The sequence below is a fragment of the Lycium barbarum genome, chromosome 1 (assembly GCF_019175385.1).
Source record: "Lycium barbarum isolate Lr01 chromosome 1, ASM1917538v2, whole genome shotgun sequence".
In the NCBI taxonomy this organism is placed as follows: domain Eukaryota; kingdom Viridiplantae; phylum Streptophyta; class Magnoliopsida; order Solanales; family Solanaceae; genus Lycium; species Lycium barbarum.
In genome coordinates, this window is record NC_083337.1 from 125,851,672 (window position 1) to 125,879,607 (window position 27,936).

General features: G+C 36.2%; 1 long non-coding RNA gene across 1 annotated transcript; it reads right to left on the reverse strand.

Annotated features, from left to right (window-relative positions):
• Positions 1 to 11,371: 11,371 nt before the first annotated feature.
• LOC132637512 (uncharacterized) lies at positions 11,372 to 26,207 on the reverse strand. The gene is made up of 3 exons (XR_009581558.1): positions 26,000 to 26,207; positions 20,098 to 21,524; positions 11,372 to 11,851 (listed from the first exon to the last, which is right to left on the reverse strand). It is a non-coding gene; the product is annotated as an uncharacterized LOC132637512 (long non-coding RNA).
• Between the last annotated feature and the right edge of the window lie 1,729 nt (positions 26,208 to 27,936).

Consider the following 27,936-nt stretch of genomic DNA (forward strand, 5'->3'; position numbering starts at 1 on the left):
AAGAGAAAAGATTGTGCGGAAGACAAAATTTTATGCAAAACCAAAAATAAAATTATGAAGACACATATTACAAAGGGTTGATTTGATCATGAAAGCTCCCTTTCCCATTGACATATTCTTGATCCAGGATAAGGATGACTCTCTTTATCTTTTTTTTCCCCCCCAAAATATCCTAGTTCAGATTCGCACATGGCTTCTGCGCATGGGATTTCTGGGTAAGGGTGGCAAATTTAAATCAACTTAAGGTTCATTGTTGCAGTACTTCGCGCCAACGGTCAGCGGGCCGCGTCGGCGACCCCGCACCCCCGGCAGTTTAGGCTGCCTCAGCGGAAAACAACAATTTAAGTGAGTCCGCAGCAGCGGATCATTTGTACGCCGAAGCGAGGTCGCCTCAGCGAACCTCCCTCCGCCGGGGCGGGATCGCTGAAATCAACAAACCCTTATAATATCTTATTTCCAAATTCGAGGTTCATTTACTCCCTTCTCATTTTCTGACCTAGGGGGCTGGTGGAAGGCCTTGGAGAGAGATTTTTCAAGGTCATTGGGGGTAAGTTCCATGTCCTTGCCTTGTGATTTCATTTTAGATCACTAAAGGCTTTGATGGGGGGGAGTTTGTTTTGGGGAGAAGGGTTAATGGTTTGTGAACCCTAGGTGGAAAATAGTGTCATTAACTAATTTTATGGTTCGTAAGGATAGAAGTTAAGGTCTAGCTTGGGGGAAACCATTTCTTATTTAACTCTCTAACCTTTGATTTGAATTCTTAAATGGGTTAGTGTAAGGTTCTTCTTAAAAATTGGAGGTTTATAAGATACAAGGAATTGCGGCTTGTTTGGGTTTAGATAACTATGAAATTTATGTTATTAACCAATCGAGAACTTAGTAAACTAGTTAAGAAGAAGTTTCAATTTTACCCTTGTGGACTCGGGATTGTCTTTTAGGTGTTCTAGAATCTTTCTTGGGTTATAGCAAATTATATATTCTTAACGCCTTGCTTACTCGAGTTGTTTGCCTTTCCTAGACCCCTCCCGTCTCGACTTTCTATAATGACCCGATTGGTCGTTATAGTGCTAATGACCCTTTTACCCCTGTTGACCTTTCCCTAGGTCATCGGGCGGGTTTTAGAGTGACTTTTGGAGGTTTGAGCCTCAAAGTGGAACTCGTTTGACCCAAATTGGACTTTTGAGTAAACAGACCTATTTCGAAATTCCGTCAATTTCGAAATGTCCGGACAGTCATTTATGACTTGGTAGTGTGTTCGGTTCGGTTCTCAATGCAATTTGGGAGCATTTTGAAACTTGGGTTGGGAACTTGGCTTTATGCCATTGGGGGTTGACTTGGTCAAATAGACCTCCGTTAGGAAATCTGAGGGCACGGGTGAATTCGTAGCGCGTTTTTATGTGTGTTTGCATGTTTGTTTGGTATCTGTGGGGCCTCAGGTGATAGTCTGATTTCGGGATGAGATTGGTCAAACCAGAACTTTCTGGTTCTGGTATAGGCACTGCAGCGGTACTATAATCGTTGTAGCAGTCCCGCTATAGCGCTTGATGTTGCACCCTGTTTTTACCAAAGGCTAAACAAAGCACAACTTATGGGACTCTAAAATAATTAATTATGTACAGAGTCGCCACCTAGCATTTAAGGTATACTAGGGTACCTATAAATTATTAATATATGCAGCTTAACATGGTCTACGAAAATAAGTGAGATTTTAGGTAAGGGTTCAAATTATTCCGAAGGGAAGGTGTTAGGCATCCTTCAGAATCCACAAATGTGGTTCCCGGCTGGACCAATTTAACTATACGAGGGATGTGTAAAAAGGCTTTATTATTTACAAAAATTAATAGAATTTCGACTAAAGAATAATATGAATATTCACATAAATAATCATGCAATACGTATTTTATACATATGTGTTATAATAATTATTAAAAAAAAAAAAAGTTATGTGCAACTTAGAAGCTTGGGTATGTGACAAAGGTATAAAAAATGGGCATGAAATTATTTTGCACTCGAAGCGAGTTAACTAATTTTACTAGCTAAGTATGTACGCCTAATCAATTAATTATGAAAGTATATTATAAAGCCTAACTATTGAGGCAAATCACCCTATTTATTCACTTAAGTGTGCTAAGCTATTGAATTAAAACTCTAGCAAAACATGATAACTATAAGAATATTAGCTACAAAAATAATAACTGCCTAATATTAATTTGTCTAAAACACATAAAATTTAAATCACCTAAGCAGATCATAAATAAATACCACTAACCTACACCCTAAAAAAGTAAAGTTTCACTATATTTTATGCTTGCATAACTTAAGAATGTAAAAAAAAATATAAACAAAGAATTTAAGAAGCTATTTGAACTTCTTTTGAGTGTCATCTTAAAAATATAACTTCAGATACCTGCATGAGACTTAATAAAAAATATTAGTAAGAGAATAAATAATTATCGGATGAATTAAAAAATAATGAATAAACTTAAAATAAAAATCCGTCTTTGTACATGGAAGGCCTTGGAAATCGACGGAAATTTCTTCATCGGCCATTATGTAACACTTCCAATCTCCACAAGGGCATTGTTGTCTTTTAATCCAAATGTCATTCAATGGCTTTGCTGCCATTATCTCTATAACGATACACACAAACAAGCTTTCTAAACCCAATAAAAGTTCCTCAAAGCTGACTTTTTTATTCCCAAAACTTAAGCAACTCTTCAAGAAACTTCCAATAACATATTCTAATCATCAAATCAAGAAAACCCCACTTCATTTCAAAGAAATAAAACAACAGAAAAGCCAATGAATCTTGAATTGGGCACCTATGCTATATGACTAGAGAATAATAAATTACAAGGGAAAATAGAGAATTTATTCAAGAGTATCACAGATACAAAAATGAGCACTATTGAGTAGAATAATCAGTTCTTAATGAACCTTCAATTGCAAAATTAAAAAGAAAAAAAAAAGCCCAATTCAAATATGATGGAACAAGATTTTTGGGGTGAAAAGTGAACAAGTGAAGATGGTGAGAATGATTTGCTTACCAAGTGTCAAAAAGTTGCAATCTTTGTAGAGAAAATTAGCGTGCTGAACTCATTGAAGAACCCAACTCTCTGATATTTTTGTGGTGGCGCTTTGAGTTCTCCATGGTCCAATCTTTCAGCACAATCTCTTTTTTTTTTTGTTTTTTTATTTTTCTTTTCTTCTTCTTTTGGGAATTTAGTAGGAAGTCAAAGGTATACTGAAGATGGAAAAGAGCTTCACTGTTTGGATGGGCGTGACTGTGGTGGCTCTACGGTCGTTTGGTGGATTAGTGTTCGCCGGAGCTCCGAGCTCCGGCGTAGTGAGGGATGGTCGGGGATGGCGGCGTAGAGCGAGAGAAAGAGACGAAGTGGGGCAGCGGGGTCGTGGAGTGGTGGTGTGCGGGCTGGTGTGCACGCTGAAGGTGGTGTTCGCCGGAGCTCCGAGCTCCGGCGTGAAGGGCTGGCGGCGGCGGCTGCTGTTTGTGAAGTAGAGGAGAGGGAAAAAAATGTTTAGGGTTTCTTACAAGAGAGAGAGAATGGGCAAAATCTGATGTTGTGTGTGTAAATATGTGGTGGATCCTATCATTAAATTAACCCCCCTTTTTCTTATAATATAAACAAACACCCCCTTTTATGCCCAAAAATAATGAAGCCATACCCCTTTGTCCCCAACCCATCATCTCAATTAACTCTTTTTTTAAAAAAAAAGAAGTGATGAGATCTTGACTTGATTAAATTTTATTCTGCGTTTAAAAATTAATTACTCCGATTTTCTCTGCACTGTCGGACTATATTAAAATATAGTTAATTAATACATGTATAAATAATAACGCAAGTATAAAATATAAATATAAATATTAATGTCTATGATATGAAAATGTATTGATATAAAATTAAGAAACAATTATTAATTGCACAAAAATGGTAATATTACGCTGTACATGTGCAAAATAATGATTCTTGAAAAAATGACAATAAATTGAGAAAATTCCTAAAATAATGATAATCATCAATAAATTGTTGAAAAAGTGTAAAAATGTGTAAAAAAATGTATTTCGTGCTCTTTAACGAATCAGGGCCCCCAAAACGTTAATTTTAAGCACGTCGAGCCAAAATTAGGTGTCAACACTTGAGAGACAGCTATAGCGAACTGAGGGATTTAGCGACTAGCCGCCATAGAGGTATGCTTGCCGCTATAGCAGCCTGATGATGTTTGGTAGTGGCCGCCTAGGCGAGCCATATGGGCGCCATAGCGTTTGCGCTGTAGCGGCTCCTATGACCGTTGTAGCCCTAGTCGGGCAGAATTATTTCCCTTTTCTCAAGTTAAGACCCTTAACCCTATCACTTTTCTAAGCACTCTTTGGGGAAATAGAGCTACCTGTGGACTGATTCTTCTTGGAGGTAAGATCTATGACCCTAGCCTTTGTCATTTGCCTTCCTAGATTCCTATTCCATACCTAGAATCTAGATAGAGAAGATGAGTCTTGTGTTAACAATTTTGAAATGGGTTTAGACTTCTAAATTAGAAATTGGTGGTGAAATTGACTAGAATAACCATAGAGTTTGATGAATTCCTTGTTGTTAAGCTTATTTCTTCTATTATTAATGGTTAATTTAAGGATTGAAGAATTAGGGTTCATACCCAAATTTGGGGGTTTCTCTTTAAATCCAAATTAGGCTTAATCTTGAGTTGTTTTAGCAAATTATTAGTGGGTTTGGTCACCTAGAACTTGAATTGCATGCTCAATCTTTCAGTTTTTTTGTTTTTCCCTTGTGGGCCGTTTTCCCAATTTCCTTGGGTTAGAATTTGGCCTAACTAGAAGTATAGCAATATGGGTGTCATTATTCATGGATTTTAATATAGAATTTGATTATGAATAGACTTTGAGTACTTGAAGGAGTTACGAAGAGGCAAGGCCAAGGCGTGACGATTCGAGGCTCCTGTTCGGCTTTCCAGGTAGGTTACGGCTTACCTTTCGGTTAGACTTTGGTTAGCGGACTATATGTATAGTTAGTGATTGTTAGAGAAAGCATGTAAACCTTCGGGTATGAACTTGGGATGGAAGACTTAGGTTGTGATTTATGGCTTGTTGTCTTATTGTGTTCTATTATGTTGTAGCTTATTGTGAGTATTGGTTCGCCGCCACGTGATTGATTCTAGAGATTTGATGCTTAGTGATTAGTTGTGTATCGGAAAGCATATTTATTCATGAATGAGGTTGTTGGGAAGGAACCAAGGATTTGATATTGTTGTTGTGAGTGAGATTTGTATCCATGTGTGGCACCATTGATTATTTAATCTTGTTGGCTTTGTTATCATGCATTCACTCATTCGTATATATATTGGGATCGGGTTGCGCTCCGCAACACTGACTGGGATCGGGTCACACGTACCGCTACAGTGACTAAGATCGGGTTGCACGTTCCGCAATACTGACTATTGGATCGGGTTGTGTGTTCCATAACAAGTACATGGACTTAGCGATCCCCTATGGGTCATGACTGTCGAGGCGACGAGATATTCCGCTCGAATCATGTGTGTATCATTGCATATGCATTGCATTCATCTCATATTTATTGTTGGCATTGTTTTGGACTTGTTGATTGATTCTTGGTGATACACGAACTTGATAGTAGTTCTTAGGATGTGGATCAGATTTATAGCGGACTTGAGGTGATTTACTAGACTCGGTAGTTTGGTACTAGATTCGATAATTGGATTGTGTTGAGTTTTATCTGATTGTGAGCATGCCTACTTTTTCAGTCTCTTTCCTAATATATATATATATATATGATTTTCTAACTGTTGTCGGCCTATGATGCCTGCTTAGTATGTGCTACCTTCTGACGGGTACTCCATGGTGAGCATTGGATGGATTCACTGCCCGGATGCCTTTTCTTAGTTACTTGTCTTATTTTGATATTCTGAGACAGTATTCCATTATCAGACGTGTATTCACATTCAGACTTATAGTGTTTGTAGTAGTGGCTCTTGTACGGCCTTAGACCAGATACCTTGGGGTTGTTGTATTATTTCCGCACTTGTTCACTATCTTTATTATTATCTATGTTTGAGACTTATAACTTGATTGCCTTGATTAATTTATTGTGGTTGAATGAATAATTTGGGAAAAAGCTCGCCTATCGAGGTGGGAAATGGTAGGTGCCCACACGATTCCCCTAGTTGGGGCATGACACTTTCTCCCGGAAATGGAAGATGAAATTCAAGTGGACGTTCGTGGCACTTGTTCGGCTTCGAGGTAGGTTACGGCTTACTTGAGTTAGACTCCGATTAGGATTTCATACGTCATTAGTAGATATTGATGGCAAAAGCATGCTTAGGTCTTCGGACATGGTATTGGGATGGATATTCTGGGTTGGTATTGTTTATGTGTGGCTTGTCGCCATTTTATGATATTAAATTTGTCGTCTTTGTTGTGACCATGTGGACTTGTGGCTTGTTAGTGTGATTGGGCTTACGCCATGTGATATGTGTTGAAATTGTTGCCCTATTAACCTTTTGGTTAGACCTCAATTAGCGAAGCATATGTAGAAGTTAGTGATTGACGGAGAAAGCATGTAAGCCTTCGGGCATGAAGTTGGGATGGATATTCTTAGGATGGTATTATTGTTGGACTTTGTGGGCTTGTCGCCTTGTTTATTGTGATTTGGCTTGTTGCCACGTGTGAGGTTTTAGGCTCGTTGTCCATTTTCTATGTTGTGTTTGTTACGGTTCACTTTTACGCGAGTCATAAAAGCTACTAACATGTTATATCCTGTAATTTTGTACATTGGATTATTTGTGAGCTAATGGACATAAATTCAAGGACAAGATTATTTTGGGATATGAGACAAAGACTTTTAATCCCCGATTTTAATAAGTGCACGACTTGTTAATTAATTGCAGTCAGTGTAGAAATATTCGTGGGGATTAAGGATTAATTAGGCTAATTAGTGTATTAAGTGGGCTCCACCAAGCATTATAACCAAAAAAAAAAATCTGATCTTGAAGACATTCTATAGTGGGCACGTGTGGGAGCATTATGCTGCCCATAAACAACACTTTGATGACTAAAATAATTCATTCATCACATTGTCATCTTCCACACTTCATTCCCAAATCTGAAAATTTAGAGAGATGAGACAACATGTGAGGTCTTAGTGGATGACTCACACTTCCAATACTCATTAAATTCGAAATTTAGAGAGAGAGAGGGATTTCCTCTTCAACCACAAATCTGAAAATCTAGAGAGAGGCACTCATCTTCTCCACAAAGTGAACTAAAGAAAGAGGGAGAGAGCTACACGACCATGGACATGGCAGTAGCTTCATGAAGCTCACGGCCAGCTCTTCTTCTCCCCCCCTTCTACACAATTAAGTTGATGATTTCCAAGTCCAATTAGAGGAAGAAAACAAGGATTACAACAGCCATGGCAACTCACGGCCATGGCGGATTTTTTTTGGAACAACTTAAGCTTCTAAAGTGTCCTAATTTAATTTGAGGTAAGATTTCGCTTTTTTGTTATAAGATTGGAGTTAATGATGTTGTAATGGATCTATTAAGTTGTATTATGTGAAGTTGGAAGTAAGAAAAATTGTTTGATTAAAGTTGGCATTAAAAGTGGGCAGATTTGGAGTTGTTTTAATTGGGTTGAGTTTGATTAGTGTAGTCATAATTATGGTATGATATTTGTAGATAATTTGTTTATGTTGAAGGGCTGGAAATATGGTTATTGACATGTATATGGGTTGTTGTCAATGGTAAAAATTACACTTGATTCCATGTGTTTGTAATTTTGTGGAATAAAGGTCGAAAATTGTATTTCGATGTTGTAGTGTTGATGGACTGTTTTGGGTTTGCTATTGAAACGAAATTGAAGTAATTTCTTGTACATGGATGGTTGTTGTTATTAATGTTATGGAGTATGTGTAAAAGGTGAAAGGAAAGTTTAAATCATGTTAGAACTTGTTGTGAAATTAGAGCAGTTTCCTTGCATATAATAGTTGATGTTGTTGTTGTTGTGGGCTGTTTTGATAAGGTTTTTGGTGAAAAATCTCATGTGATTATATGGCTATTTGAGGTTGTCATTGTTATGGTTAAATTGTAGTTAGGGGCTGTTCTTGAGGAATTGGAGAACTAAGGATAGTTAAGATTTGTATTGTGACGTTATAATGGATTGGGCTGTTTTAGAACTTGTTGTAATGTTATGATAGTTTTCTTGCATATAGAGGTTGATGTTGTTGCTGATGTGAATCATCAAACTTGGAGGAAAGAAGCGTATAAAATATCGTATGCGAAGTGTGTGCGATCTGCTTGGTATATTCTTAGATGTTTGTGAGATTATCGGTCATTGTTATGTGGTAAATAAAGGCTGTTTTGTAATGAATTTCGTGGCTGTTTTGTGATGAATTTCATGGCTGTTTTGTGATGAATTTTGTGACTGTTTTGGGGCTGCTTGTTATAAATTTCGTGGCTGTTTTGTGGTGACATTTTGGGGGCTGTTTGTTGTAATTTTCGTGGCTGCTCTTATTGAGTCGAAATGCAGGGATTATAGTTATGATTATGTACAATATATGTAGTGTATTTGCTGGAGTATGGGTTGTTCATGATGGCTGGTCTAACATTGAAAAAGGGGCTGGATAAACATAAGGAATTAGCGTATTAATCGCTTTGTTGTTGTGGTTGTTGTACTCCATGGATGTAAAGAGAAAGAATGATAACAATGGTGTAGGTAGTGCATATGGGGATGATTTTGTTATGTCCTTAGGTCGTGTCTTGTTATTGGTGTTGTTGACCTTGTGTGTGAGTTGTGGATGTGTGCAAGTAGTGGAAGTGCTACCCACTTGTTTTATATAAAAATGAGTTATCGTTTGAGATAGAACGTATAATAGTAACCATAGATTTGACGGACATGCTACCATTGTTATAGGTTGAAGTGCCAATCGAGACGAGTTTAAATTATTGAATTGGTACAGACGACGAGCGGTATGTAAAGTCTACCTTTCTTTCTTTTGGCATGATCCTTTTGAAATGAACAAAAATGTATATGTATGCTTATAAAGAAAATCCTTCTCTTAGAGCCACTAGGATGGCTAACATCTTTGACTTCCATAAGCTACTTCATATGGCTTGATACATATTTGTGATATTCGAAGACTCTAGTGGTTATGTTTCCGAATGTTGTTCGAAAGAAAATCGAGATGACTAAAGTCTTTGATGAATATTTTGTTGCGTAAATATGGTCCAAAAGTCTCCATTTGATTTGATCCATAATGTTATTCGAAAGTTTCCTAATATGAATATTTGATCCATAATGATGTTCGAAAGTTTTCTAATATGAATGATACTTGAATTTCCAAGTATGGCTTATGAAATGTTTTTCAGAAGGTTCTGTACTTCAAAAGCTCGTAACTTTCTTATACTAATTCCGATTGACCCGAATCTTATTTTTGAGCCTTCAGATGTCGGTAAATATATTTGTCCATCAAGGTTTGAAATTTATTTATGTACTTATATGCATATGGTTTCCTCACTACTCCGCTCGTGCTTACTACTATGATATCGTTCGCCGGATCCCGGGCCGGTTTGTGATCGTGCGCACTATGTTATATTCGGCAGTATGATGTGTTACGGTTCCCGAGACCTCGCCATAGGGCCGGGTTCCGTTTATGGAGTTATGCTGTGATATGGCTTATGATTTGTTGTGATGATGTGTTATGTACGGGGTTGTACGGAGATTTGAAACCTTCTGGAGTTATGCTGTGTTGTGGCACCAGCGTCGGAGTGGTGACCACATTCCTGAGCCTTATGCATGATTTTGGTTTGCATTACTTATACATATGATTTCCGTACCGGTTTTGATATACTGATTCGGTATTCCCTTATGTACCTTATGCTTCAGTTATGGTTGGATTTCTGTATCTTATGCTTTGCATACTCAGTACATATTTCGTACTGACCCCCTTTCTTCAGGGGGGGGGGGGCTGCGTTTTATGCCCGCAGGTACAGACGTTCGTTCAGGTGACCCGCCAGTGTAGGATACTTATTCTGCTGTTTGGAGTACTCCTTTTGATCCGGAACTCATATTTTTGGTACATATCTTCTGTTATACATATTCTGTATATATGGCTATTTGGGTACGGCGGGGCCCTGTTCTGTCATATGTTTCTGTTATGGTTTGTAGAGGCATGTAGTCATATATGTGGGTCATGGGTCATGTTTGTTCGATTATGTTTGTGATTTGTGCCTTAAGCGGTCCCGTTTGCTATTATGGCCAAAACGGCCCATATGTTTGTATATGTATGTGTATCCGGGCGATGTGTATTCCGCCAGCCTATCGGTTTTTGGTATGATATTTCTGTACGGGTGACCGCTTAAGATGATATCTGTTTTCAGTATCTGTTCAAAATAACGTATGCTAAATTTGAATAAGTCTTTGATATGTTTATTTGTTAAGTGAATGGGTTTGGGTGTCCAAATAGGGCATCAGTCGCGGCCCACGGGGTTGGGTCGTGACATAACAAGTTGTGGACTCCATTTGGATTTTTATATTTTTAGAGTTACCACCTAATTTTATAAAGGAAATTAGGAAAACTAAGTTAAAGGGTTTATTCAAACAAGAGAAAAATACTTTAAAACTAGAGTTCAAGGTAAGGGTTCTGGTGATCTCCTAGGGAAGGTTTTAAGCACCCTAGTATTAAAGATCCATAAAATACGGTTGACGTACGAGGTTCAATGTGTGATTAATTGTGATTATTTGCTAAAATGTTTTATTTCTTGCAAAAATTGTCATGTCAATATCATAACTCCATCTCTTTGGCAAAATATTTTAAGGAAAAAGAATTGTTTTTTTTTTTGGAAAAAAATGTTATAAGGGGGTTGAAATCACTTCATTTTCGGACCAAAATACACTTAAGATTTTCTCTTAAGTAGAGTCCCTACTAGCTTGATCCATTGTCATGATTTTGCCCTTATAAATTTATATATATGTGGAAAAATAAATGGAGTATATCTCCCTTTGAAAATATAGGATAGATTTTTATAGATGTAAGTGAAGAGAAAAGAGTTTGCTTATTTTATTCATTTATTCCATTTTAGGTCAACCAATGTCCTACTCCAAAGCCATCTTACTCCGAACTAAAGTCCAAATATATCTCCTCTTGTTTTTTTAACTTAAGGTTTGGGTTTAGACCCAAAAGGTTTTTGAAATCAACCTTAAGATTCTGGAAAAAAAAATCATTTACACTACTTCATATTTTTTGAAATCCGTTTTTTATTCCTCTTTTCCTTTTCAAAAATCAGTCCAAGGGTAGAGAATTCAAGTTTTTCGATTCTGTTCCAAAATTAACGTTCAAAACAGTCCCATTTTATTGAAAGGGTGTAAGGACCCAAAACAGCTTTTTCTTTTTCTTCCTTATACATCTTGTATATCATATACCAATTTTCATTAATAAAAAAAGGACTTTGCCAAAATTCAATTACCAATTTCATGCATTGATTCTACTTTAACCGTGTCCAAACTTGGAAAATCGTTTTGAAAGTTTTTCCTAACTTCTACATGAAATTCCTAAGTCCTAACCATCGAGTTTCAATATTTACAAGTATTTGTTTACAACAATATTTACAACTACATAAAGATAAAAGAAGGGGAAAATAAAAGAAGGGGAAGGCTGGTGGGCCTACCTAAGCCTACCAGTTGACCATTTTCATCCATGGTTGGGCCTAATTTATTTTTAATTCCGCCCGGACTCTATCACAAGAGGAGTTGGGCCTCTAGCCCAACAGGTTTATGAGAAGTTGGCCCAAATGGCATCGTCAAGGGTCCTATGCAAACAAATAGGGGACAAGGGAAAATCCGATTAGAGAGTATCTAGACTTATTAATGTATGCAAGATAATCACATGTACACAACCATAGAGGATAGTTTCAATTCATACATATGTGTAAACAAGTTGACGCAAAAACACATGAGGAAACCGTCCCAGTTGAAGTAAAATTAAAACATAAGATAGGCCCAAAACTCATAAGTATAGGAATGTAAGACATAAGGTCCAATATGATAATTAAAGGCAATTTTCGGAGTTTCAAAGTCCAAACTTAATAAATAGAACTTCTATTCAAGAAGCACAAAAATGAAATATACTAAGAATATACTCGATATACAAATCAATGTATACCCAGAATATGAATATACAAAAAGTTGTATACATCCAGTATAATGATGTATATCCTTCTCTTTACAGCAACGATTTCCCAGAACAAGCATCAATAAGGGCAAATATAATCTTTGAAATAGATAAGGGAAGAAAATGCGGCATCTTATTCTAACAAAAAAACTCAACATGCTTTGGACAGAAACAAGTCACAAGATGGGGCTAGTGAAAAGGGATCATGCAGGCTTATAACCAAAACAAGTTCTAGACGAATTCCAAGTTATCACAACAACATATGCATAGGGTGCCCATTCAAACAAATGAGAGAGGAGAAAGGAGGTGTGCAAACATTTATACTCAGGGTCAGACTCCTTAATTTTTTTCAGATCTAAAGGCAAAATTGGGAGGGATAATCTAAAGACCCACCAGTTGCCTTGGCATAATTTTTTAAATCACATAACCAATTTAAACAGAGAATATCCCTTCTGATTCTATGGCATGTTCAAATGACTACAATTCAACTCTTAAGGACACAACTGAACCTCTGTCCAAACAGGCATACATCTTTGACACATTCTATGACAACACTGTAATGAGAACTATCATGAAAACCCCATACATGCATACTTTCAAGTATACAAGCCATACTTAGGCAAAATAACCATTTTTTAAGTGAGTAGTACCTTTAAACTCTTAGTTAAACAGGATATTCATGTTCACATAACAAATAAGACTGCAGGACCTCAAACATGCCAACACATATAAAGGGATCACATAAATTAAAAAAGGGTTTGAAGGTATGGGACAAAGCAGGTTGCACAAAAAACTAACTTTCAAACATCGAATGACCCTACCAGTCCCATTATTGTCAAGTTTCCACTCAAATAGGATTAAGAATATGCGCGGGGGGAGGTTGGGGGCACATTTCAGCACTTAACATGGTCAGGGCAAACTAAATAGGTAAACATGCACATAGGACATAAAGAGAGGTTAAAAAACACTTGAAAGGAAATCACTTTAGATGCAGTGTATTGTTATAGGCCTAATCCATGTACACAGAGTCTTATAGGACAAACAGAGTCTAAATATGGGATAACATGATCACATGAGAAAACATTAGAACAACATCCACAGACTGAGGTTATGGAAACATGGGCACAAGGGGCATAACTAGTCAAAAAATTATATACAAGACATGCTTTCATTTCAAATAACCACCATGAGATCATATTAAGCAGAACCAGGTTCATACAAAACATATAAGTTAGCTTGAGTGGCTGGAAGCCTTATGTAACGACTTGTTTGGTCATTATTGCGTTTTTACTATTTTTGCTCTCGTTGATTCGTCCCCCAGCCTTGTTAGTACTATTTTTATCTGCGGGACTGGTGGCACAATTCCCTAGGAATCATTTTGGGTTTTGGAATGACTTTTAGGAAATTTAGTCTTAAAGCGAAAATCATTTGACTCAAAGTTGACTTTTGGGTAAACGTGCCCGTAATAGAATTCCGATAGTTCCATTAGGTCCGTAGGGTGATTTATGACTTAGTGGTGTCCCGAAGGGTTCGGGTGTGATTTGGGTCATTGGTTGAGAAATTGGTTAAATTAGATTTGGTGTTGACCACTGTCAACATCGGGTCAAGATGAACCCGTGTCGATGCTTTGAAAGTTTCAATAAGTTTGTATGATGATTTTGGACATGTCCACAAAGTTTGATTAGATTCCGGTGAGTTTTGGATAAATTTGGGTTGTATGGTGATTGTTTTCGGTTTTGACGTCGGTTTGAGCATAAAGGACGCCATATTAAGCAAACGGCCTTTGATTCGTGTTTCGACTAAACCATTATATCTGTATCGTAAATTCAGAACCATAGCAATTGGAATCATCAAGTTTCGACATCGTATGAGGGAATTATGGTCATTTTACTAAGAATTGGGTTGCCAGATTTGTCATATTAAACGAAATTGCCACTGAATTCGTATTTAAAATCTGCACTATTCCAAATATTGAAACCAACATATCTCCTTTATTATAAGGTCAAATAGAGTGATTCAAAACCCTGACTTGACTGGAATTTCACAAGGAATCCATTGGAGGCATCAAAAGCGAGTTTGGGGATCGTTTGGCACCAGAAACGAGGCAGAATAACTGGGCATTTTTTGCTTTTAATGTTGTTTGGGTTTCTCTCATCTTGAAAGCTTGAGTTTGGGAGATTTCAAGGATGTTCTTCAAGTTTCTTCCATGGGGTAAGGTCTAAACCATAATCTAAGTATTTCCCTTTGATTCATTCCTGGGTTTAAGCTTTAATCCATGATTTCTAAAGTAGGGAATTGGGGTTTTCATGAAAGAAGATTTAATGGATCTTCCTTGAGAAGTTCATAAAATTGGTTAGACTCCCTAAGTTGTTTTAAATGATGAAATTGATTGGGTTTATTCTAGATTATGATGTATCTAAGGTTGTTAATCATATACCTTCCATCATTACTGTTGATTTCTTGAATTTAAGAGTTAGAGTTTATACTAAAAAAAATTAGGGGTTTTGCTTGGATTTCGAAATTGGATGAATCCTTGAGTTAATTTAGCAATTAGTTGATGGGCTTTGATCATCTAGTGTTTAATTGGATAATATCCCCCCGAATTTTCTGTTATGACCTTGTGGGCCCCGTTTTCCCAAATTCTAGGGTTTGTTTTGACCTAATTTGAATGGTAGTATAGGTATCGATCTTCATGACTTCTAATCTAGAATTCGAATATGCCTAGACTTTCTTGATCTTGAGGCTCAGCGGAAGGGTAAGGCTAAGGAGTGATCGTTGGTGTATTATTGTTCGGCCATCCAGGTAGGTTATAGCTTACCTTATGGTGAGACTTCGTTTAGCGAAGCATATATTTAGACTACATTATTGGAGAAAGCATGTAAACCTTCGGGTATTGTTACACCCCGAAAATTTTCCCGTTAAGCGTACAGTGAATAGGCTAGTAAGGATATGGTGTATATGATGTTGTGGAGACGAGTGGTAGCGTTCATTTGATTGGTATCGAGGTGTTGAACAACTGTTAAGAAGGTCCCGTAAGGATCGGAGATTAAACGAAGCGACAAAATAAGACTCAGTGAACTGGCGAATTATACGGTAGGTTATACAGACCGTAAAATGGTTTTACGGCCGTATAATGAACCGTCAAAGTGTCACAGAAAGAAGCTGAGGAAAAGTGGGTTTTACGGTAGATTATACGGACCGTATAAAATTATACGGCCCGTCAAATGAACCGTCAAGTTGACACAGAAAGGCTTGATCACTGAGTCAGTTTTACGGACCGTATAAATTTATACGGACCGTATAATGGCATCGGGACTGGTTTTGTATTTATAAAAATATGATCCAAGTTCATTTTCATTATTTCTCCTTCTCACTACACGGCCCAATCTCTCTCTAGAAACTTCCAAACACTTCCAAACCAAGAATTCAAGTGAAAATCTAGATCAATAACACCCAAATTCATGAAATCAAGAGTGTGAAACTCCTCATAGCTCATCTAAGTCAAGGAATTCCAAAGAAGGTGGAACTAGGGTTTTGTCTAAGTGATGTATTTCAACTCAAGACTTGTTCAACCATCATCCAAGGTAAGTTTCATAATCATTTGATGTTGCTTAAGGTATTGGAAGGCTTAGATACTTGAAATGTAGAAAAACATAGAAAGTGGGTCATTACTGAGTGAATAGTGACATAATTGAATGATAGTGGAATTGAATCATGAAAGTTGAAGAGTTGTGATTATGAATACGTTATAATGATGTTTATATCATGAAACAAGTATTAAATGCGTGAAAACACAAAGATGAGTTATAAGGAGAAATATGGGAAAATTGGAGGACAATGGTGGATTTTGCTAAATATACATAAATGATGATTTTTGATTGTGATGTTGTGAGTAGTATTGTGAATGTTGGGAGTTGATATAGAACATGGGAAAAGTAGTATAAACAAAGGAAGTGCTGCCCAATTTTTCCTAGAATTAACGATGCGTTCTTGTAGTCAATCAACTAATGTTAATTCGAATTCTCTCATGAAGGTAACGACGTGATGTCGAAGGAGAACAAGTGAGCGATAGCTTAGTTAAACGACCAAGGTATGTGAAGCTAGTCTTTTCCTTCTAATGGCATGAATCCTATAGTGTAAACTCTTTACCCTCTCCATGAGTTCCCATTTCCCCGAAAAGTTAAAAGCCTATATTCATAAATGTCTATATAAGATAAGAGATACGGTATGATGATGCTATAATGATAATGATGTTATTTATTGCCTACACTCACCTTAAGTGCTAGTTCGTTCAAGGTGAGGCAGAATGTCAGTAATTGCTCCATAATGGGATCGGGGGATCACGACCTTACGTCACCCCGATAGAGTAAAGCTGATCTTGAGCCTTATGCACGTACTATGATAAGATAAGCATATGATGATAAGTATATTACTATAAGTATTTTATGATACGCATGACATGAGCATTTCACACCGTGCCTAGTTGGCCGGGCAGTCACCGCCAAGGCGGGCAGCTATACAGATACACCATGACCTTTTGGCATGGGCAGACACCACTAGTGGGCGGCATGAGATGGTACCCCGGACGCGGGAGGCCTGGACACGGGCTAATGTTATTGATTATCACACCGTTCCGACATGGACGGGCAGCTTGCATATTATGCATGTATGACATGATGATGAGTATGAGTAAGACAGCATGCATTACCTCCCTTATGATTGTCATTCAGATCCAGAAGTTTCATATTGATGTTCTCATTATATTATTGATGTCTTCTTCATTGTTTATGCCTCTCATACTCAGTACAATATTCGTACTGACGTCCGTTTTCTTTGGACGCTGTGTTCATGCCCACATGTAGACAAGGAGGTGAGCTTGGCCCAGATCCTCAGTAACTGTCAGCTGATAGGGAGCACTCCATTGTTCGGAGGTGCTTATGGTTATTTTTTTGGTACATATGCATATTTTGGGCACGACGGAGTCTTGTTCCGTCTATATATACAGTATGTCAGTAGAGGCTCGTAGATACGCAGTGTGGGTTAGATGGTCTCACATGATGTTATCACATGTATATATATATATATATTATTTTGATGGCCGAAAGGCAAATGAATGTAAAGCATTTACGTTTTTATACAAAATATGTTTTCTTATACTTTCATGTATAAAATTTGCAAAAAGAGCATTAAATGAGTAAGATGAGTAGTAGAGCGAGCGGTGCTCGGTAGCTAGCTCCGGGTACCCGTCGCGGCCCCTAGTTGGGTCGTGACAGGTATGAAGTTGGGTTGGATATTGTCTTAGGTTGAGCCCTATTGTGTGATTGGGGCTAGCCACCCCGTTGTGTTGTGACTTGATACCATGTGGTGGTAGTAGATATTGGAGACTATTGACATATCTTGTTCTTGATATTGTAGTATCTTAATTGTTAATGTTTGATACAAGGATAATTTTCTATATGACCTGTGTAGCCTTTTCATGATATTACTTGCGTGCCCTGTTTGGTACGCTGTGTATAAATTGGTGGATTGTTTGTGAATTGGGAGTAAATCGGAAGGATGAATTACTTGATATTGATATTGGTACTTAGTGTACGCCTTGTTATTGGTATAGCCATTTTGGGATAGTTGACTCTTATTGTTATGAAAAATGGAGATTCATTATGATTACCGTGTGGATCACTTGTTAACGATATGGGTGCGTTGTGTGTGGCACAACTTGAACTTGATATTATTCATTATTGTACTTGCATCGTTCCATATTCATTTCATATCATTTTATTATGCTGTGTGACTAGCACTATTGATGGAAACGAGAAGGAACATTGATGATTATAGAACATGGTAAGTCACCTCTGAGCTGTGTGCGGAGGGATTGATCATGGGACATAGTAAGTCACCTCTGAGCTGTGTGCGGAGGGACTGATATGGAACACCGACATTGCGATACTTGTGGAAAATTGGGTCCTTTGAACTGTGTGTGGAGTGACGGTGCATGGAATTCGCGGGTCCCTCATGGGTTGTGCTACCGGGACGTCGATACTTCCGTCCGGAGTATATATGTACACAGCATTGCATTGCATTGCATTTGCATTCATACATTATTGCATTGCATTGCATTATGGCTTATATTGTGATGATCTGGTGATTTACTTGTGTTGTTGGGTTCGGATTGGATACATTAAGACTTAGCACACTTGGGTTTAGATGCTTCAACCTAGGTGATGACGTGTACTTGGTTCTGACTTGTGTTTGAGTTATACTTGTTGATTTATCTGCTTATCTTTCTTTATTATCTGGATTATGTTAGCTAAACTTAGTCGGCCGATGATACTTACCAGTACTGTGGTTTTGTACTGAGCTGCACTTGCTGCATTCTTTTATGAATGTAGAATTTCAGGTTGGATCTACTTCTATTTTTCTTGGCTGATAGTCGCCCCGAGAGTTGCTTAGAGTCTACAGGGTGAGCACAAGACGCCCGCCGCCTTGAAGATTCTTCTTATTTATGTCTAATTTCCTATTTCGAGACATATTCGGACTTGATGTATTATTAATATTCCAGACTTGTAAATTTTAGTTAGATGCTCTTCTATGACCAGACCAGATATTGGAGTGGATTTTATTTACTTCCTCATTTTCTTATTTATATTATAATTGTGAGATTTTCGCTATTTTACTTCTTCCGCTATTTTCTATTATTTGTGAATGTTGAGTTAAGGGTTCGCCTACCGAGGTGGGAAAAATAGGTGCCCGCACGACTTAGTGAAATTGGGTCGTGACACCTTATTGACCAGATCATGAACCACATAGAGGGATTACATAGTATACAATTTCACATAATATGTTCATGACCATTTTGAAGCTATAACATAATGTTCATCCCCTTTTAAACTTCAAACTAAACACATACAACATGCTCCTTGAGAGAACTAAATAGGATAGGTTAAAACAATGCAAAGCAGTTGGAAATAGTTTTCATGTCAAGTTAGATGCAAACAGACTCAATGAGTATGCCAAAGTTCTTCCAATACTATTTCAAGTTTGTTTCACATGTAAAGGCTCTATATCACTGAATTGAACTCTTACTTGGGCATTCGTTTTGAAATTAAACCACCAAGAAGCCAATTGATGGTGAACCAGTTAATAATTTTAAGCAAATCAGGTGCCAAATAGGTTTCTAGAGCATGCTGATAATAGGATTAGGCTAATGATAGCAAAGCTTCAAGATAAGGTGTTTTTAAAGTCAAATCCCTATATTCTCACTTAAACCCCAATTTGACTTCTTATATACAGCCTCATTACATTGCTAATACATGATAAGGACTATGAAGGTTAATATGGATATCAACAGACTCAGATTAAGCTAACAAGGCAATAACATTGAACATGGGCACTCATTTAACAATAAAGGGATTAGCAGATTTATGAGGTTATCTATACTAACATTTAAACATAAATGAACTAGTCAACATATATGAACTAGGCAACATACTTAAAGACCGATCATAATAGCATTAACTAATGCTAACACTACACTGAAACTAGACTATATTAATCGTACAATGGTTGTTAAACCAATATAAACAAATAACATTATATTAACTTAAAACAAGGCAGGCTTGTAATGCTAAACTGCCAATAATGCTAAACTACTATTAATCTAGCAACTAATCACAAATATTCCTAAAACGAGACTGCATAATAGACATGAAACTAGAAATAAACACATAACAGCCCTTAACAACTAAAATAATTAATCTAAACCATCTAAGCAATTAATGCTAAACTAAACTAAATAAATATTAACGAGCCTATATTAAACACACAAACATATTATAAATTAAGCACATAAAAATACGAAAAATAACTAAAAGGAGAGACATTTACCTTTCTTATGTGCAGCCTTGAATTGAGATTGAAATTGGAGATCTTCTTGCTCCTCACACCTCAAAACTTAACCACAAACAAAAGAATTAAATTTAAAAACTAGGAAACTCAATAAGTTAAAGGTTCCCGCAGATATGGCTAGATCCCTAGGTATATTGAGTTTTTTTTGCTCTGAATATTGAGACTTTTGTGTGTGTGTGTGTGTGTGTGTTACTGACTTGGGAGTTCTTTCTATAGAACCCCCAAAACCCCAAATCTTTTTCTAAGTATCGATGTGGGACTTTCGGCTTTAGAGGGATTCATCTTGAATCCGTGTGAAATGGTTGTTACAGTTCGCTATAGAACCCCCAAAACCCCAAATCTTTTTCTAAGTATCGATGTGGGACTTTCGGCTTTAGAGGGATTCATCTTGAATCCGTGTGAAATGGTTGTTACAGTTCGCTTTTACGTGGGTTAAGGCATAAAAGTTACTACGACGTTGTTGGTGTTCTAATTGGATTTTAGTATTTTTTTAGAGTTGCCACCTAATTTATTATGGAAAACTAGGAAAACCGGATTTAAAATTTTTTTCAAAAATAAGTAAAAAAAATTGGGACCAACGTTCGAGGTAAGGGTTCTGATGATCCTCTAGAAAATATGAAGTATATCTCTGATTTTTTATACATTATATATATATAAAGAAATAAAACCCTTTCGAAGCCCATTTTTATCATTCAAGCCCATAAGTCAACTTGTATTCCAAACCCAAAGTCCTCAATTTTGGTCCAAATAGTTTTATCACCATTTTTAGTCACTATTGCTTTGGGACTGTCAAGCCCAAATCAACCGAATTCATTAGATTTTACCAAGTCCAAATCCATTTCCATTCTTTAAAGAATGCATGCAACCAGATCGAGCCCAAATTTAAAATGGTCTTTGAGTTTTATAAAAGATTGTTTTCAACCAGTTCCAAATTTTAAATAGTTCGCCTATTTTTTACAAATCACGGATGATAGCTTGGAAATCTATTTCTTGGCCAGCTTTAGGGAAAATATGCTAGACGTTGCTTCATTTTAAACTTAAGCAAGATCTCGTTACAATTAGCCATGTTGTTTAACCAAAATTTGAGAAAAAATTCACTATCAAACCGAGTTCTAGTTTTATGCGAAATTAAACATTAATCGAGTTTGGAAAAAGAGTTTTTGGCATCCTCTTAAAAATACTAGGCGTTCTTCCTAAGTTCTAGCATGCACAAGGGTTCCAATATTCACATACTCAGTATACATACAATATATACACGTAAATATATAGATGGAGAAAGGAGGAGAATGAAATTTTTAACTGATGGGCCTACCCAAGCCCATTAGTGCCATTTCACCCATTGGCTGGGCCTTCAAAACATATTAGCTTCCCTTTTACTTTTTCTCAGCGGACTCGATCAAAAGAAACTATTGGGCCGGCCCAATGGGTTTATGCAAGAGAGATCACCCAACGATGGCATTTCATGCAAGCAAGGATAGAAAAAGATAAAGATTAGGACTTGTGCAAATTGAGATGGCAAAATGAAAGTGAATTCAAGTAATGCTCAGAAGCACAAAGCAAGCCAGAACAAAGCCTGGAATCGACTAAGTATTAGAGGCACTAAAAAAGTAAGCCCAAAAATTATGCATAAGCCCAAAGCCCACATAAATCAAAGCACATAGAAGCAAACCAAAATATTTACATAGGTAAAGAAAGGTATACGAGATCAATCATCTTTAAAATAAGCACTGGGCAGTGTCATGCAAATATATAGGACTTCAAACTTAATATACCTTAGATATACACATTCATGGAGATACATGAATAGCCCAAAAAAAAAAAGCTTTTATCTTCTTATTCCTGATGTCGCACAAGATCCAAGGGGTTTCTAGGAACACCGGCCATGGCAGACACCAGGGAAGATTTAAGCTTGATCCTTGAGTGCTATTAAGCATCTCTAATTATGTGCTAAGTTGGGGTATACAATAGAGAAAGCATTAATATTTGTATGCACAACCCTCTATGAAAAATCAGCTATGATATACACACAATATACAACCAGTCGAGTGTATTGGAACATTTAATAATGAACACCCTTTAAAGAACAATCAGGCCCAAGCAAAAACAGTACCCAAAAAAACATCTTAAACCCAAATAATGTCAATTAATAGAAGTACAACAAAACTGGGCTAACTAATGAATTATACTTAGGCACTTAGGAAAGCCCCAAGAAACTGGCCCTGAGCTCCTAAAAAACTAAACAAATATTAAATCCAATAGACTCATAGTAGTGATATACACCATATATATTAGGTATACCAATTTTATACACTTGTGAGGTGTATAAAGCTCGAGTATATCCCACATATCTAGGTGTATCCTTTCATTTATTATATAAAAAAAGGAAGAACAAACAACCCTACATAATAGATGATGAAACAAAAAGATGGACCCTCAAACATAGAAGTTTCAGCCGAGCCAAATAGACAGCATCAGAAAAACAACAGAAGGGATTCATAGGTCAAGGGTCAAGGGTCAAGGGTCAAGAAGATATTATGATCATGAATGTTTCTACTCTCTCCTTTTTATTTCAAATATCAAATGATAAACTCTTGCCAACTTAGTCTTTTAAACTCATGATCACACTTACCATGTACTAACTCTAAATCCAGTTTTTCCAATAAGTCTTTTAATCAGACACAGATAGAGAGAAACACATATGTATAGTTGCAAGATAAGGGCAGAAACAAGCAGGGGAAGATAGGTTTTGAAATCATTTTCTATTCAAAACTAAACATCAAATGATAATGCTATAGCCAATGCAAACTAATACATATCTTGCACAAAACTGCCTCATGAGGCAATTTGTAATGGACTTAAAGGACCAACATCTCATCACTTCTTACCCAAACACAAAGGTCTTGACTGTCCTCATGAGTCACAGATCATAAATGCCAATTTTAGAACATTTTGAACATAGATTCTAGCACTTAGGACTCAGTTAAAGACTCCCTTTTTAGATTGAAATCAGTTAGATCAATTTGATAGCATAAGCCTCATACCTCCCAAGGAGTATGTAAGGATCTTGATTTCCACAGACAAGTCAATTTGAGGTGTAAATGTACAATTCCAGTCTAAACAAAACTTCAACAGATTCATACACCATTTAATTTTAAGATTTGCCAAGAATGGTGTGCAGGTCTTCAGGGCAAAGCGAAGCAATAAACAAACACTATTATCAGGTAAAACTCCTATTTTTCTTTTAGACAAAATGCCAAGATTTAGACAAGTTTTTTTTTTTTTGGGTGAACTAACTTGAGCAAAACCAAGCTTGACATGTTAAGACAATCAGACTTAGTAGAAGTTATCATAAGACAGGAATAAAAGTTTAAACATGGTCTAATTCAATGAAAATCAGCCAAAAGTTTCCTAGACTTAAATTTATTTGCAGTACTGCCCACCAAATATAAGATCATCAGACCAAACAGGCCAAAAACAACCTAGGAAAAGTATAGCAAAAATAGTCAAGTTGACAATTAACTCTACTGATCATATTCAAGTTAACATTGTCTAGTAACCATCCAACTATCCCCCCATAAGGTAATAACACACATTGTTCAAGTCAATAACAACTAACAATCATCTAAGTAGCTCCCAACAAAGCAATAATACACCTTTTATTTAAGCAACACAACACAGGTTTAGACATGAATAAATTTAGGCATGAAATGACTAGAAAAAGGGCATGTTTGGCCATACAGATCAGACACTTAACCTATAATGTAGCTAGTTTGATTTTAACAGTGCATAAGCACTCTTTCCTTATCATATCAAGGCTTAAACTATAGAACCCTATTTTGTCATTATAGATAGGTTGGATTAACAAACAAGTAAAGCCTATTTGATTAAGGTTGAGCAAGTTATTAAGGGCAAAACCAATATGGGCATATTTTAGTTAAACTAGATTAACTAAGTGTGTTAAGTAAATTCCTTTATTGAAAGCAGTATTAGGTTTCATCTAATCAATATACCTTAAGCTTAAACCACATCATCTTACCTATTGAAATCAATCTAAATACATATATTAAGCTAATTAATTTGCCTAATCACACATATAGACTACATTGTATTAACAAGACAAATTGACTAAAATAATCAACTAGACTAACACAGCAAAAGATTAAAGAAAAAAAGCAGGAATAGAGAAAAAAATGCAGAGGCAAATTACATCCTTCTTGTGCAGCCTTTAATCTTCCCAAAATTAAACTCAACCACATACTTAAAAAATGATTTAAAATTTTAACTCCTTAAACTTCAGTCTCAAAGCAAGTGTTGCCAAAACTGAGTTTAAGCTTCTATTTTTTGTGAAAAAATAAAATTTTCTCCTCTCTTTAAAAATGTGGGCAAATGCCTCTTTTTATAGCAATTCTTCAAACCCGTCAAACCCTAACTTCGCGATGTGGGATAAATCCCAACTATGGGATTTTCTCTTCACCAATCCCTGTTGTAGGGTCAAGATTTAATCACAACAAACATCAAAGGTCGGATTTTAACCAACAAAACTCGATCCAAAAAGGTTCATCAAGAACCAATCGCAATACGGTATTTCAAATCGCAAACAAACAAAAGTAATTAAAGAAAATACAGTGCTGACCGTTGATAATACAAATAATCGAAGAAGGAAAATCGAAAACCCAAGGTAATACCCTCTTTGGTTGAGATTGATTGAAAAAGCAAAAGAACAATAAATGTGTTGCCTCAAATGGTTGAACCATGACTGTAAAGGCATATACCACCTGCCATTTTGCCATTTCAGGCCATGGTGATGATGAGAGAGAGGAATCGCCGCTTGGCAGCGCCTAGGGTTTCAAGGACCCTTCATGAAAATGCCATTTCAAGGACCCTTCGTGAAAATGCCAAATGACCCCTAAGGGGTTCGTTTGGCTGTGGCCTAGTGATTTTCATATTTTTTAAGGTTGGGCCGGGTCAAGTCCTGATGGAATGGGCTCGACCAAATTGAAATAAAAGGTAAGGGCCCAATTTTATGTGTATACATGATATACGTGTGTGTATATGCATGCACATGCGTATATCGGTGTATACTTGAATATAGGGACAAACATGTAATATTTAAGAAATTGCCACAATTGAAATAATGTCCTGAAATCCGAACTTTCAATTGTGTCTTAAATTAAAAAAACAAAATAATCAATTTTGCAAGAACGGTCCTTAATTAAATCTAAACCACGAATTGAACCGACTTAATTAGGGTCGTAATTGATATAATCAAAATAATTTTAAAAAAAACTAATGACTTAATTTAACCAAACAATGCATTTAACTACTTTAATCATAGCCCTAATTGGCTAATTAATTGATTATTTCAATTATAGTCGTAATTAGGCACCAATAAACAAATTTACAAATATAACCCTAATTAATTTACTTTAAATCAATCATGGTTAATTTGAAACTTGTCCCAGTAACTTGGTTATGTAGAAAATTAAAGTCTGAAGGGTAAAAAAGGTTATTTATTTTAATTAGCCAATTTCCTTGAATTAAAAGTGGTAAAATATTCGTTGATACTAAAATTGTTGCAAATTAATTTCCAAATGATTTATTATATTTATAGAAATTGTTTCACCAAATGAGAATGGTAAAATATTATCGGCTTCTAAAAATACATCTTTCACTCCGTTTAATATTCAAGGACTATGGATGATTAAAATTAATAATGGGAGGTCAAAAATTAGGTGTCAACAATGGTCATCGACCAATAGAAATCGTGAATTCAAATTGAAATGAGACAAATCCCATTGTCTCATTAAGGGATTCAAATTAAGGGATTTGTCCTTGTTTGACTGTAAAAATGTAGAAAATAGTAAAAGAGGAGGGGTTATACCTCATTTGGATTGAGATACGGTGGAAAGTGGCTAAGAAATTAATGCTTTACCCAAATTGATCGAGCAGCTCTTCCATAAAGCAGTTGTACACATCAAATTTGCCATTTTTAGCTCGATGACGCGATGGGAGAGAAGAGATGAAGGCGGCGACGCTACTCGGGTTTCGACGAAACCCTTGTTCATACACATAAGACCAAAGAGGTCTTTTTGTGTAACTTTGTGTGTATATGTTTGGGTGGAAGTGGGATTGGGCTGGGTCTTGGTCCATATTGGACTGGGCTCAACCCTAAAAAAATAGCCCAACCTCTATGTGTGTGTGTATATATGTATGTACATGCTTGTTGTATACACATGTGTATACACATGTATACACAAATATATAAAGGGGAAATCTTGTCAAAACACGACCATCAATTAATTTAACAAATAGCCAAATTACAAGTATGACAACTAATTAACCATTTTAATTATAGCCCAGTTAAAAGTAGAAACTAATTAGCCCTTTTCATATACGACCAAAATGCATAAAACAAATTAATTATTTCAATTATAACTCTAATTAACACGTGCAAGCAATTGGCTATTTCAGTTTAGACACAATCAACTCATGCAATTAATAGAAAATTCGCTGGTAATCAATTTGGAATAATTTGCAATTATAGACCGAATAAATCATAAAATTAAGAAGTATTTGATTATCTATTTAATTAATCAATTTTCTTGAAATTAAGCGGAGTAAAATATTTATTAATTTATCTTTTGATAATTTAAGCAACTAACTGAATAATTGTTTCAAGTTATCTTCTAATTTGTCTTGACAAATACTTTAACATTAATAGTAAAATATGTAAAAAAAAAATGGATATATATATATATATATATGAAGTTATTTTGCCAAATGAAAAGGCAAAATATTATCAAATTAATTTTGTAAAATCATTTTGATTTATAAAAAATACCTCTTTCACTCCGTTTGAGATTCGGGAACTCCGGATAATTAAATAAAATTATTGGAGGTTAAAAGTTAGGTGTCAACAATGTTTATAATGCATCTATCTCTCACTTATCTTGTCACTTATCATCGATAAAGGAAAGAATATTGATTTAGGATTGGTATTGTGATGTGTGCTCATGTAGAGGCACGAATGTTATTTGGTTGTGATTTACACTTGATATTGGCATCATGCATAGAATTCATACACATGTACACGATTCATTGTTACGGGATGTGATTGGTACTGGTGATGATAAGTGAGGAAGGAACATTCGAGATTGTGGACAGGTTTGATATGGAAGCCATCTCTGAGTTGTGTGTAGAGTGCCTAGTAGTGTGGAAGTCATTGGCCATTGCATTGCATACATTCCCATTCATGTGCACTGCATTTACATCATTGTGATTTCCTTATTGTCTGTTCCTTAGTTGTGTAATGCTCATTAAAGGTTTGTTAAGTTACGTGGTAGGATTCTTAGTAAGGAGAACACATATTGAGGATTAGAAATATGACTTTAGGATATGAATTGATCATAGCAAGACCTTTCTATCTTATGAGTTGGGACAGGTTATGCGTGTATGAGTCTGTAGTTAGAAAGCTAATGGCTGAGGATTAGAAGGTTGTATCTAGGCCCATGATCTGAGACAATTGTTATAGTGTAATTATTTGTTGCGGACCACTACCTGAGCATGCCTATTAACTATGTTTGATTGCCTAAGATTCTTATCTGTTGACTTCTATCTATTATATATGTTTTTCTAATCGTTGTCTGCCTATGATGCTTACCACTATGTGTGTTCTACTGATACTACTCCTGCTACATCCTATTTGGGGTTTAGAGTTGTTACAAGTTATGTTCGAGATTTCATTAGCTTTCGAAGATCTCACGGTGTCCACTCCAAAGCTTCTGTTAACTTTCATTCAAAGAGAAAGGTTATACTTAG